This window comes from Crinia signifera, chromosome 7 (assembly GCF_055691185.1).
Source record: "Crinia signifera chromosome 7, ASM5569118v1, whole genome shotgun sequence".
In the NCBI taxonomy this organism is placed as follows: Eukaryota; Metazoa; Chordata; class Amphibia; order Anura; family Myobatrachidae; genus Crinia; species Crinia signifera.
Genome location: NC_139223.1, coordinates 56,637,719 through 56,650,051, shown reverse-complemented (window position 1 = coordinate 56,650,051; position 12,333 = coordinate 56,637,719).

The following is a 12,333-nucleotide window of genomic DNA, read 5'->3' as shown; positions in this document are numbered from 1 at the left end:
TCAGTGAGATGTTAGGGCCCACATAGACCTCACTTCTCTCAAGGAAATGCCGCAAAGCTGCTAATCCTAGCTCGTGTGGAATCGATGTATATAGTGCCGATACATCGATGGAAAAAAGAGTAATTTCACCATCGATTATCGGAAGTGCAGCAAGATTTCTCAGTAATGAATTAGTATCTAGTAAATAGCGGGGGTGACTGCGTATAGAGACCTGAAACAGACTATCAAGATAAACAGACACATGTTGCATCAAGGAGCCCCTGGCAGCCACAATGGGTCTACCAGGGGGGTCCTTGATGCACTTGTGCACCTTGGGCAAACAATAAAATAAAGGTACAATCGGATAATCAGGGATCAAAGCTTTCATAAGCATATCAGAAATCATATCAGCATCAACAGCATTTTGGAGTAACTCACGCAATTCTCTGGTAAACCGTGGCGACGGATCACCCGGTAGCTTGAGGTAGGTGGACTTATCATCTAGATGAAGCATAACTTGAGAGTGGTATTTGTCCATATCCTGAATAACTAGTGCACCCCCTTTATCAGCACCTCGAAAAACGAGGGAGCTGTTGGATGCAAGATTTTTCAAAATGTCCCGATCAACTTTATTCAGATTATTAAAGGGGAATTGTTCCGATCTGGACGCCGCCAAAACCTCCTGGTTCAGGACACGATTGAAAGTACGAATAGAGGCATTAAAAGACTGGGGATCGAATGTAGAGCGGGGCAAGAGTCTTTTCAATTGTGGAGGTAATAACTCAGGGGTCTCCAATTTAGGTTTAAGTGTCTTAACTTTATTGAAATGTTCCTTGCGTCTTAGTTGTCTTGCCAATCGATGGCTCTCAATCTCCCAATCCATTTTGTTGAAATTAGCAGTCGGAATAAAGGATAAACCCTTAGACAGGACTTTCAGTTCAGCTTGAGATAGATCATAGGTAGACAAATTAATGACTAATTCCTCTGACCCCTGGGGGGTTTTTTGCCACGACCTCTGCCGGCGGTTCTGGCCACCACGTCTGGTGTGCCATCGGAAGCGGCGATTTGGCGTCTGTTTTTCACGCCTAAAGGGATACTTGAGTTGGTGTTTCTTGTAGTAGTATCTGTAGACTCACCGCTGGAGGAGTTAAAGTCTGTGGAAGACCTATCATCGCGTTGGAATCTCCCGCGGTAACGACGAAAAAAGGGTTTTCGAATATCACCTTCTTTACGAGGCACAGTCCATTGGTAAACAGTATTGTTGTCATAATCAAGATCCACTTTGGTCTTTTTATCTCTCTTGAATTTGATCAGTTCTCTCTTATGGATCTGTAATTGAGAGTTAAGTTTTTCATACCAATCAGTGGTTTTGTCGTTCATCAAGTTCGCTTTGTGTGCAGTCTCAAATGCAGTGATTTTTGTCTTGCAGATGTCGATCTCCTTTGTAGACTGTTCAATAATTAGGAGCATCCAATCCAAGGCACATTTATTTGCAATTGCAACCCACTTCTTACAGAACAAAGGGTCATGTTTCCCTATCGTGGGAGAGTTTTTAACCACTAGTGCACTAGTTATTCAGGATATGGACAAATACCACTCTCAAGTTATGCTTCATCTAGATGATAAGTCCACCTACCTCAAGCTACCGGGTGATCCGTCGCCACGGTTTACCAGAGAATTGCGTGAGTTACTCCAAAATGCTGTTGATGCTGATATGATTTCTGATATGCTTATGAAAGCTTTGATCCCTGATTATCCGATTGTACCTTTATTTTATTGTTTGCCCAAGGTGCACAAGTGCATCAAGGACCCCCCTGGTAGACCCATTGTGGCTGCCAGGGGCTCCTTGATGCAACATGTGTCTGTTTATCTTGATAGTCTGTTTCAGGTCTCTATACGCAGTCACCCCCGCTATTTACTAGATACTAATTCATTACTGAGAAATCTTGCTGCACTTCCGATAATCGATGGTGAAATTACTCTTTTTTCCATCGATGTATCGGCACTATATACATCGATTCCACACGAGCTAGGATTAGCAGCTTTGCGGCATTTCCTTGAGAGAAGTGAGGTCTATGTGGGCCCTAACATCTCACTGATTATTGAATTAATGCACATGATACTATCTAAAAATTACTTTATGTATAACAATGAATTCTTTTTGCAACTAATCGGAGTTGCGATGGGGGCGGCGGTAGCCCCCTCATACGCAAACATATTTATGTTTGAATACGAACAGAGTCTTTTCTTCGATAATCCCATCATTGCTGAAAACATCGTTTATTATAATCGATATATCGATGATGTACTTATATTCTGGAGGGGTCCCCCACAAGTTCTGGGTGATTTTTTAATGCTACATAACACTGGCCCTGACCCCATTAAATTTACATTCACTTTCGATAACCATCATATCATCTTCCTCGATGTTATGATTTCTCTGAAGGAGGGTGTCATTAGCACCAATTTATACAAAAAAGAGACAGATAGAAACAGTCTGCTTGAATACTCTAGTTGCCACCCGAGGGCTACTATTAGAAGTCTTCCCTTTTCCCAAATGTTAAGAATTAAACGGATTGTGTCTGAGCCAGATTTGGTCGAGACACAATTGGATGAGATGATTGGACGGTTTGTGGTGCGTGGTTACCCCTTATTCGAACTATTGGAGACCAAAAATAGAGTGATGGCATTAAATCGTAACGATCTGCTATCTCAAAACATTGCTGAGGCTGAACCCACTGAGGTATTACCATGGGTTACCACATACACACAAACCAGTCCGATGATCACTAAAATTGCCAAGAAAAATTGGACATTACTACAGACTGACCATGATTTGGGACTTGGTCAGACTAAATTATTACCCAGCTTTAAACGCTCCCGGAACTTGCGCAATATTCTGGTAAAATCAGATGCAGCTCCCAATTGTAATATACCTGTCAGACGTAAACTTGGATGCATACGCTGTACATGTACAGCCTGCAAATTTTTATTACCTGGTGCCACATTTAATCACCCACGTACGGGTAAAAGTTTATCCATCGGCCATACTCTCTCCTGTAACACATGTTATACCGTCTATCAAATAATCTGCCCATGCGGATTATCATATATAGGGAAGACGGAGGGTCCCTTTAAGGATCGGATGTCAGCCCATAGGTCTGCCATAAAGAGTGCCTTGGCAACCGGCTCGAGCGATCAGCCGGTGGCTCGGCACTTCTTGGATGCCAGACATGGACTGACATCCATCCGATATAGAATGATAGATCACATACCGCCCCTGATTCGAGGTGGCAATCGCAAATTGATGTTACTTAAATGTGAAGCCCGATGGATTGCCAGACTTGGCACAGTGACCCCTTTTGGGCTCAATGAGCAGTCTGGCATCGCGGTGCTGCTCAATTGATAAATGTCCATGTTTATATGATACATTATTATATTATCTTAGTTTTCCTCCCTGCTGGTCCTTGCGAATTTTTATAAATTTTTATATCTTTATATATTATGTATATTTATTTCCTGTAATTTTTTTTTCTATTTTGTGTATGATCACATGATTATTCATTTACCAATGTATCTTTGTGTTACCATTACATTGTATAATATCACTGATTAATCTGGTGTGTGCGCTGGGTGTGTGTAGCGTCTCCTGACGCAGGTCCAGTATTAGGATCTGAGCAGGGACGCAGCGCACGCTTCCCGCCCCACCTACCACTGTTCACTGGATATTTAAGGCGAGTGTTTTTCACATGTTGGTTAAACCTGATGATAATATCGAATTGATATTGAAACGTTGTTTGGAAATTAAAGCTTTTTTACTGCTTTACTGCCGTGGAGTGCTGCACCTTTTTTGACCTATCTACATTCCCTGCTGTGCGGGCACCCAGGCTGAAACGTATACGGAGGTTGTGCCTGGCATCTTGGCGTCTAAATATATATATATATATATATATATATGTGTGTGTATGTGTATATATATATATACACATATATGTATGTGTATATATGTATATATATATACACACATATATATGTATATATATATATATACACATATATATATGTGTATATATATATATGTGTATATATATATGTGTATATATATGTATATATATATGTATATATATATATATATATATATATATGTATGTATATGTATATATATATATATATATATATATGCTTCCAGACAGATATTCCCGACATATGACGTATATATACGTCATGGTCGGGAGGTACTTCCCGACCGAAGACGTATATATACGTCATGGTTTTATAAACTGTCACCGCGTCTATAGACGCGGTGACAGTTTGGAGATGTCTGCTGTCCCTGACAGCAGACATACCCCCTCGCGGCGATCGCTGCGATTGGCTGTTCAAATGTGAACAGCCAATTGCAGCGTTTTCTGTGTTACCGGCGGCTAAGCCGCTCGGTAACACAGTGATCGGTGGTGACCGGTGCTGTTAAGTACAGCACCGATCACCACCGATCGCCAGCCCCCCCCCCCTCCCACCCGGCAGCCCCCCTCCCTCCCACCCACCCGGCTGCCGCAGCGCCAGCACCCCTCCCAACCCCCCACCAGCCGCAGCGCCAGCCCCCCTCCCAAAGCTGGTGACCAAAATGGGGTCACATGTGGGGGGGTTCCACTGTATTGGTGCTTCGGGGGTCTTGCTAATGCGACATAGCACCCACCATTCATTCCACCACCAAAAATCACTCCTTCCCTTCTGAGTCCTGCCATGCACCCAAATGGTATTTTTGGGTCACATATGAGGCATTGCCGTACTGGGGAGAAATTGGGGCACAGATTTTGGGGTGCTTTGTCTCCTTCATTCCTTGCGAAAATGAAAACTTTTGAGCCAGAACTGCATTTTTGTGTAAAAAATTACATTTTTTTACACAAAAATGCAGATCTGGCTCAAAATTTTTCATTTTCACAAGGAATGAAGGAGACAAAGCACCCCAAAATCTGTGCCCCAATTTCTCCCGAGTATGGCAATGCCTCACATGTGACCAAAAAATACCAGTTGGGTGCATGGCAGGACTCAGAAGGGAAGGAGTGATTTTTGGATTTTGCAGCACAGATTCTGGTTGAATGACCCCTGAAGCACCCATACAGTGGAACCCCCCCACAAGTGACCCCATTTTGCAAACTACACCCTTCAGGGAATTCATCAGGGGGTATAGTGTACATTTCAAACCCCCAGGGGCTTCACCAATTTTGATACAACTGAGCTGTGAAAATGAAAAATTAAATTTTTTCATTTTCACAGCCCAGTTGTATCAAAATTGGTGAAACCCCTGGGGGTTTGAAATGTACACTATACCCCTAAATTAATTCCCTGAAGGGTGTAGTTTGCAAAATGGGGTGACTTGTGGGGGAGGTTCCTAACTTTTAGCACTTATGGTGCCTAGAAACCTACATGGTGCCTAAAAAAAAATATCATAAAAAGGAGGCTCCAAAATCAAGTAGGTGCTCCTTCTATTATGAAGCCTGTGGTTTGGTCAACGTGCACACTAGGGCCACATATAGGATATTTATGAAAACAAAAGAATTGGGGGAATCAATTTTTAGTCACATTTCTCTAGTAAAATCTACTGTGTTCATTAGAAAAATGTATTAAAATTGAAACTCTGCAAAAAAAAAGAAATTTTGAAATTTCACCTACACTTTGTTTTAATTCCTGTGAAACACATAAAGGGTTAACAAACTTCCAAAATGCTGTTTTGAATACTGTGAGGGGTGCAGTTTTTGAAATGGCATCATTTATGGGGGTGTCTCACATACAAGTCCCTCAAAGTCACATCAGAACTGAACTGGTCCCTAAAAAAATCAGTGTTTGAAATTTTCTTGAAAATTTGAGAATTTGCTATTCATATTTGAAGCCTCCTAGTGTCCAAAAAAATGAAAAGGAGGCTGAAATAATGATTGCAACATAAAGTAGACATATGGTCTTTGTTAGTTATTAACTATTTTGAGTGGTATGTTTATTTGTCTCACAAGCAGAAAATGTGACATTTTGCAAATTGCAAAATTTTCCATTTTTTCACGACATTTTGGTATTTTTCACAAAAAAACACAGACTGTATCGACCCAAATTTACCACTAACTTGAAGTACAATGTGTCACGAGAAAACAATCTCAAAATCACTGGGATAAGTAAAAGCAAAAAAAAGTTATCCCCACTTAAGTGAAACATGTCAGATTTGAAAAAAATGGCTCTGTCAGGAACGCAAAAACTGGCTCTGTCAGGAAGGGGTTAATTCCTTTCCTTGCAAATTCCCATTACACACCCATTGCTTCATCTTCTATATATTATAGACTTCTTAGTAGAAATGCAATTTTAAATCCTTGTCTACATGACAACAGGCTACCTAAAATAAACTAATGATCACAAACGCTACTTCCTTCCACTGCAAAACAGCACATAATCACCAGCTCACATCGCCACTCTTCTACATCTAGAGCTGTGGGGAACATTATTTCTTAATACTTATGGGTTTACCAAAATAATGATCTGTCAAGTGCGTCTGCTAGAGAAATGCTACGCCACACACAGCACTGACAGGCAAGGCACTCGGCAGACGTGTAATAGACTGACTGCAGTAATAAAGGAAGCGTGTTGTTTGACAGCTTGTAATCATGGAGAATGGATCACATTCATAAGGATATATATATTTATTAAGTTGAAATGAATACATACATGTGCTGACAATGCCAAATATGCAGCCTGTCCTATTAACATTTTTAATAAGGACTATATGCAGGTTTGAATGTGCAGGAAACTATTAATAAAGTACAATTAATTAAATACAGTTCAAGGTTATGGAATGTAAAATACACACACACACACACACACACATATTATGACACCATAGGCTGCTTATACCTCTGTCCACCCTGTTCTGAGATACTGTATATATACTGTATATAGGTAAACGAGGGAAGTGCACAATAGTGTAGTATTTTGCATAAAAAAAATATTTTTACGCCACAAACACGTTTCATCGAGGACTTTGTTAGTGGGTGTCTGACAAAGTCATTGACGAAACGCGTTTAGGGCAGAGCTACATCAATGGTGGGGTCGTGGTGACATCAGAGACCAGGATATCGGAGCCCAGGGACAAGTGCAATGCAAAGGAGGATGCTGACATGCTGCTAAACCTTATGTACTATGCGCTGTTGCAGGACCGGTGCTAGGGTGTTTTGCCCCCTCCTGCAAACTAAAAATGTACGCCTTCACTCTCATACCTTTGGCACGCACAGCAATAGAAGTATGGCCACAGAATAATACCTACGCTTTAAATAACGCCACACTATACCTCCTAAATCATAGACAGTGAGACCCTTGCGCACGCTTGTGGAGCGTGGCCAAAATTTGCCATCATACCCCCATTTTGCAGCTGTATGGGGCATGGCCAGCACTGTAAAAGCTGCCAGCACAGGACACTGCCAGCCCCGGGCTGGATGTGGGAACATCCCAAAAAAACAGGACGGTCCTGCGGAAATCGGGACAGTTGGGAGGTATGGCCACACAGTAGCACAATGTTGCTCACATTACATGGGGTGGCGAGCAGGCCTTGCTGAGCAGCTAGCGCCAGCTCTGCGCTATTGTGTTAACTTGTTTGAACACATCTCAGCTTGTGAGTTTTTACTTCATTTCAAGTAAAAATTACCTTTTATTTGTGTTACCTATTCACAGCATGGGCAGTTGGAAGAGCCCACAAAAGGAGAGCTGGACATGTCTCTGGGACATTGGGGGTTATTGTGGTTCACTCTTTCTGACAAATTCCTTCTTAGATGGACAAAACCATGTGCACTACAGCGAGGCAGATGTAAAATGTGCAGATAGAATTAGATTTGGGTGAGTAATTTTGTTTCTGTGCAGGGAAAGGTACTTGCTTCCTAGCACGGCGCCCCCCATGTCCATCGTAGGGCATCTGATTGCATCGCATGCCATATAGCCGCATACGATGCATGCGATGTGATGCGTTTTTTAATTGTACACGCACCGTGATGGGTGCTTTGAATGTTAAATGCACCCCCACGCCACCCCCACTATCAACGCAAACCCGAAGCGTGGAGAGCGCAGCGAGCCCGCGAGGGGCGGCGGTACGCGAGGGGCGGCGGTACGCGTCCTCCGACCTTTTCATACCCCCACTATCCACGTCGGTGTGGAGTTGATTTCAGAAAGTGTGGCGAGCGCAGTGAGCCACCGAGCCAAAAAGCGTAGCGAGCACACGCATATTACTTTACATGTATTCACTGCGCTCGCCACGCTTCGGGCTCGGGCTTCGGGCACTTCAGGTTGGTGTTGATCCTGAGGGTGGTGTTGACAATGGGTGGCCATTTAACATTGTAAGGATTGTGCTTGTACAATCAAAAATCGTATACCATCGCATCGTATGCCATTGTATGGCATGCGATGCGATATTTTATTGTACAATATTGCGTCGCATCGCATCGTACACCATATTAAGTGTTATGGTATACGATGCAATGGGCGCTGTACTAGGAAACAAGTACCCAGGGAAAATACGGATTGCTTTATTTTTACACTGCAATATAGTTCTCACTTTGAAGTAAAACCCCACCCAAATCTAATTCTATCTACACAAGTAACATCTGCCCCACCTGCAGTGCACATGGTTTTGTCTAAGAAGGAATTTGTCTGAAAGAGTGAACCAAAATAACCCCATTATTCTTACAACATACTGTACTTTCCAAATTAATAGGCTATTCTTTTATATATATGTTTTTCCTGATAAACATCGCTTGGTATGTACTTTTTTCATGAATTAAAATACAAAAGTTTTTTCAAAAACTGGAGAGTGCTCCATTTTTCCCTATTTAGGGAAACTGGACTGTGTATATATATATATATATATATATATATATATATATATATATATATATATATATATATATATATATATATATATATATATATATATATATATACAGATGGGGCCGGGCTCTTCTTTGCTGGTGAATTGCCAGAACGTCACCGCTGGCGATCCGCCAGCAGCCCGGCTCACCATCTGACTGAGACGCGTGCGTCTCAATCTCCGTCTGCGGGGCGACGGGAACCCTGTCCGTCTCCGCTTCAGGAAGACGGACAGGGTTAGGGGGTGGTGCGGGCAGGCGTCAGGGACCCCGGGTGACCGCCGACTAGCCGGCGGTGACCCGGGGGAAGCGCTGGAAGCGGGACGCGCGCGCCTCTCGTGCGCACGCGTCCCCTTCTCGCTATACAGATGGCGGCTGGCGGGGGATGGCGGATGGCGTCGCAATCCAAATCCTTTAAGATTAAGTGGCACTCAGGAGTAAATCAATAAAGGAGTATAAAAATAACAAATGTAATAGGTGATCATGGGAATGTTTCGGGCTATGAACCCTGTCCTCAGCCCCAAACCTACAGCAAAGAAGGACCCCATACAATCCATATTTACAGTATAATTACCATCCACTGGTCCTCACACAGTCACCCTCTGGCCAGAAGTAGTCACCCGGCACTTCCGGGTGAGAACACTGGCGGGGGTTGCTAAGCAACCGCAAGCCTGCATTCCACACACTGGGAGGTCAGGTGGAAACCATGACCAACAAGAGGAGCTGGTACTGCTATAAAAGACAGGGAGCCAGGGCCCAGCTTACATTACAAAGTATATAAAAAACACTCAAGACAGTGGGACATGGGAGATCTGGCTCCATAACTGTGCGAGCGGGTGCATGTACTCGTATACAGTGTGCCAGTGAATGGTGTTGCCTAGCAACATACCATGCAATTTACACCTCCAGCTCAATATACCCTGCCACAACATGCACACCAGATGGGCAACTTGACCCACCATGTCAAATACCTGCAAATTTAATTTTAATGAAACAAATATAATGAAAGACATGAACAAATACATACAAAGAGCAAAGGAATATACACAAGAATATACATAAAAAAGTATACATAAAAAATAAAAATGCATCAAAATAACACCTAATATAAATCCAGTATTACAGCAAAAAAAATATAAAAACAAAGAGAAAATAAACCATACAGAGAAGAAAAGTACTTACAATACTTGATTACAATAAGCTGTTCCTATTGATCTTGTTGTCCTCCAGGGTGAATGGTACCTAATTTAAAAATATATTTAGATTCCAGTCTAAGCTATTTCTTTGCTCTATCGCCACCCCGCATTAACTAACTTACATGATCAATCATGAAATATTTGAGACCCAAAATGGAATGACCCATGGCCTTAAAATGACGTGCCACTGGCTGGTCCACATCACTGCCCTTGAGGGATATGTTAATGGCCAACTGGTGGAGCGCCATTCAATCCCGAAAGGGATATGTTGTCTGCCCAACGTAGTATAACCCACATGGGCATACTATCACATACAGTACCAAGGATGTTTTGCATTTCATCACATACCTGATATCAAAAAATTAGCAGAATGGGGATGTTTGAATTGCTTGCGGACGACAATATGTTTGCATGTAGCACAGGAGAAACAGCTATAACATCCCGGTGGTTTACTATAAGTGCTCAAAGGCCTGGACACCCCCTACCAGATATGTCTGACTTTACAAGGCGATCTCTGAGATTAGGTCCCTGTCTGAATGCGGCCAATGGTCTAACCTTATTGAAGCCTGGCAATTCAGAGTCGGTTTTGATAATGGGCAAGAGTGCATTCATTACATGTCGATTAACAGGACTAGCCGCAGAAAATGCACTAGACCAAGGCAAAGGGATCTCTCTTCTTAGATGTAAATAACTGAATATGGACATAATCAGGGACTGATTTTTTGGGGTTAATATGGTTGAACGGTCATAGCCCCTGTGTACAAATATTTCTATGAGGCTATCCAATCAGTACTCAATATCAGAAGTGTTACTCATTATTCTAGGTACCCCTATCATCTGTGACATCGGTAACCCACATAGTATAAGTGCAAAGGGGTGATGACTCAAGGCCATCAAGTATGTGTTCCGATCCACATCCTTGAAAAACACTTTCCTGTCATGATTCTATTAGCTTTAATGGTAACTGCTACATCTAGGAAGTGTGTTTCAGATGTACTCTACGAAGCAGCATACTTAATAGTGGAATCTCCTGTATTGATGTCTATGTATATATATATGTATATATATATATATATATATATATATATAGATATATATATGTATATACAGTGCTATTTTTGTAGGAAAATAGGTTCAGGAACTGTGGGCGGGGGCAGAAAGTGGGCGGATATGTGGGAGGAGCTACAAAAGGGGCGGGGCATTACATTAAAAAAAAGGAGAGAGAAAAAAAAGAAAAACATAATTCCTCACTCCGTCACGCTTATTATACATATGCCCTACACTGTAACACTTATTATACATATGCCCCACACTGTAACGCTTATTATACATATGCCCCACACTGTAACGCTTATTATACATATGCCACTCAGAGAGATGCCCGTTATACATTTGCCACTCACAGAGATGCCCGTTATACATTTGCCACTCACAGAGATGCCCGTTATACATTTGCCACTCACAGAGATGCCCATTATACATATGCCACTCACAGAGATGCCTGTTATACATATGTATGCCCCACACCGTCAAGCCCATTATACACATGCCCCACACCGTGATGCCCATTATACATATGCCCCACACCGTGATGCCCATTATACATATGCCCCACACCATGATGCCCATTATACATATGCCCCACACCGTGATGCCCATTATACATATGCCCCACACCGTGATGCCCATTATACATATGCCCCGCTCCGTAACAGTTATTATACATATGCCCCACACAGAGATGCCCATTATACATATGCCACACAGAGATGCCCATTATACATATGCCACACACCGTGATGCCCATTATACATATGCCCCACACTGTGATGCCCATTATACATATGCCCCGCTCCATAACAGTTATTATACATATGCCACACACAGAGATGCCCATTATACATATGCCACACAGAGATGCCCATTATACATATGCCACACACAGAGATGCCCGTTATACATATGCCAGACACAGATGCCCGTTATACATATGCCACACACAGATGCCCATTATTCATAAGGCCCACACAGATATGCCCATGTAGCCCACACAGATATGCCCAAACATATGGCCCACACCAAGATGTTTCAGACAGCAACAGCAGTGTTAAAGATAACATAGCATCAATCAGTGAAGTTCAGTAAATTACTGTACCAGGCAATTGAGGCTGCAGCTCGGCTTGAGAAATCACATGGGGCTGGAGAGTAAGCTCCCTTAGGCAGGCAGGCAGGCGGAGGGAGAGTGGATCCTGGGGGCACTTCAGACAGAC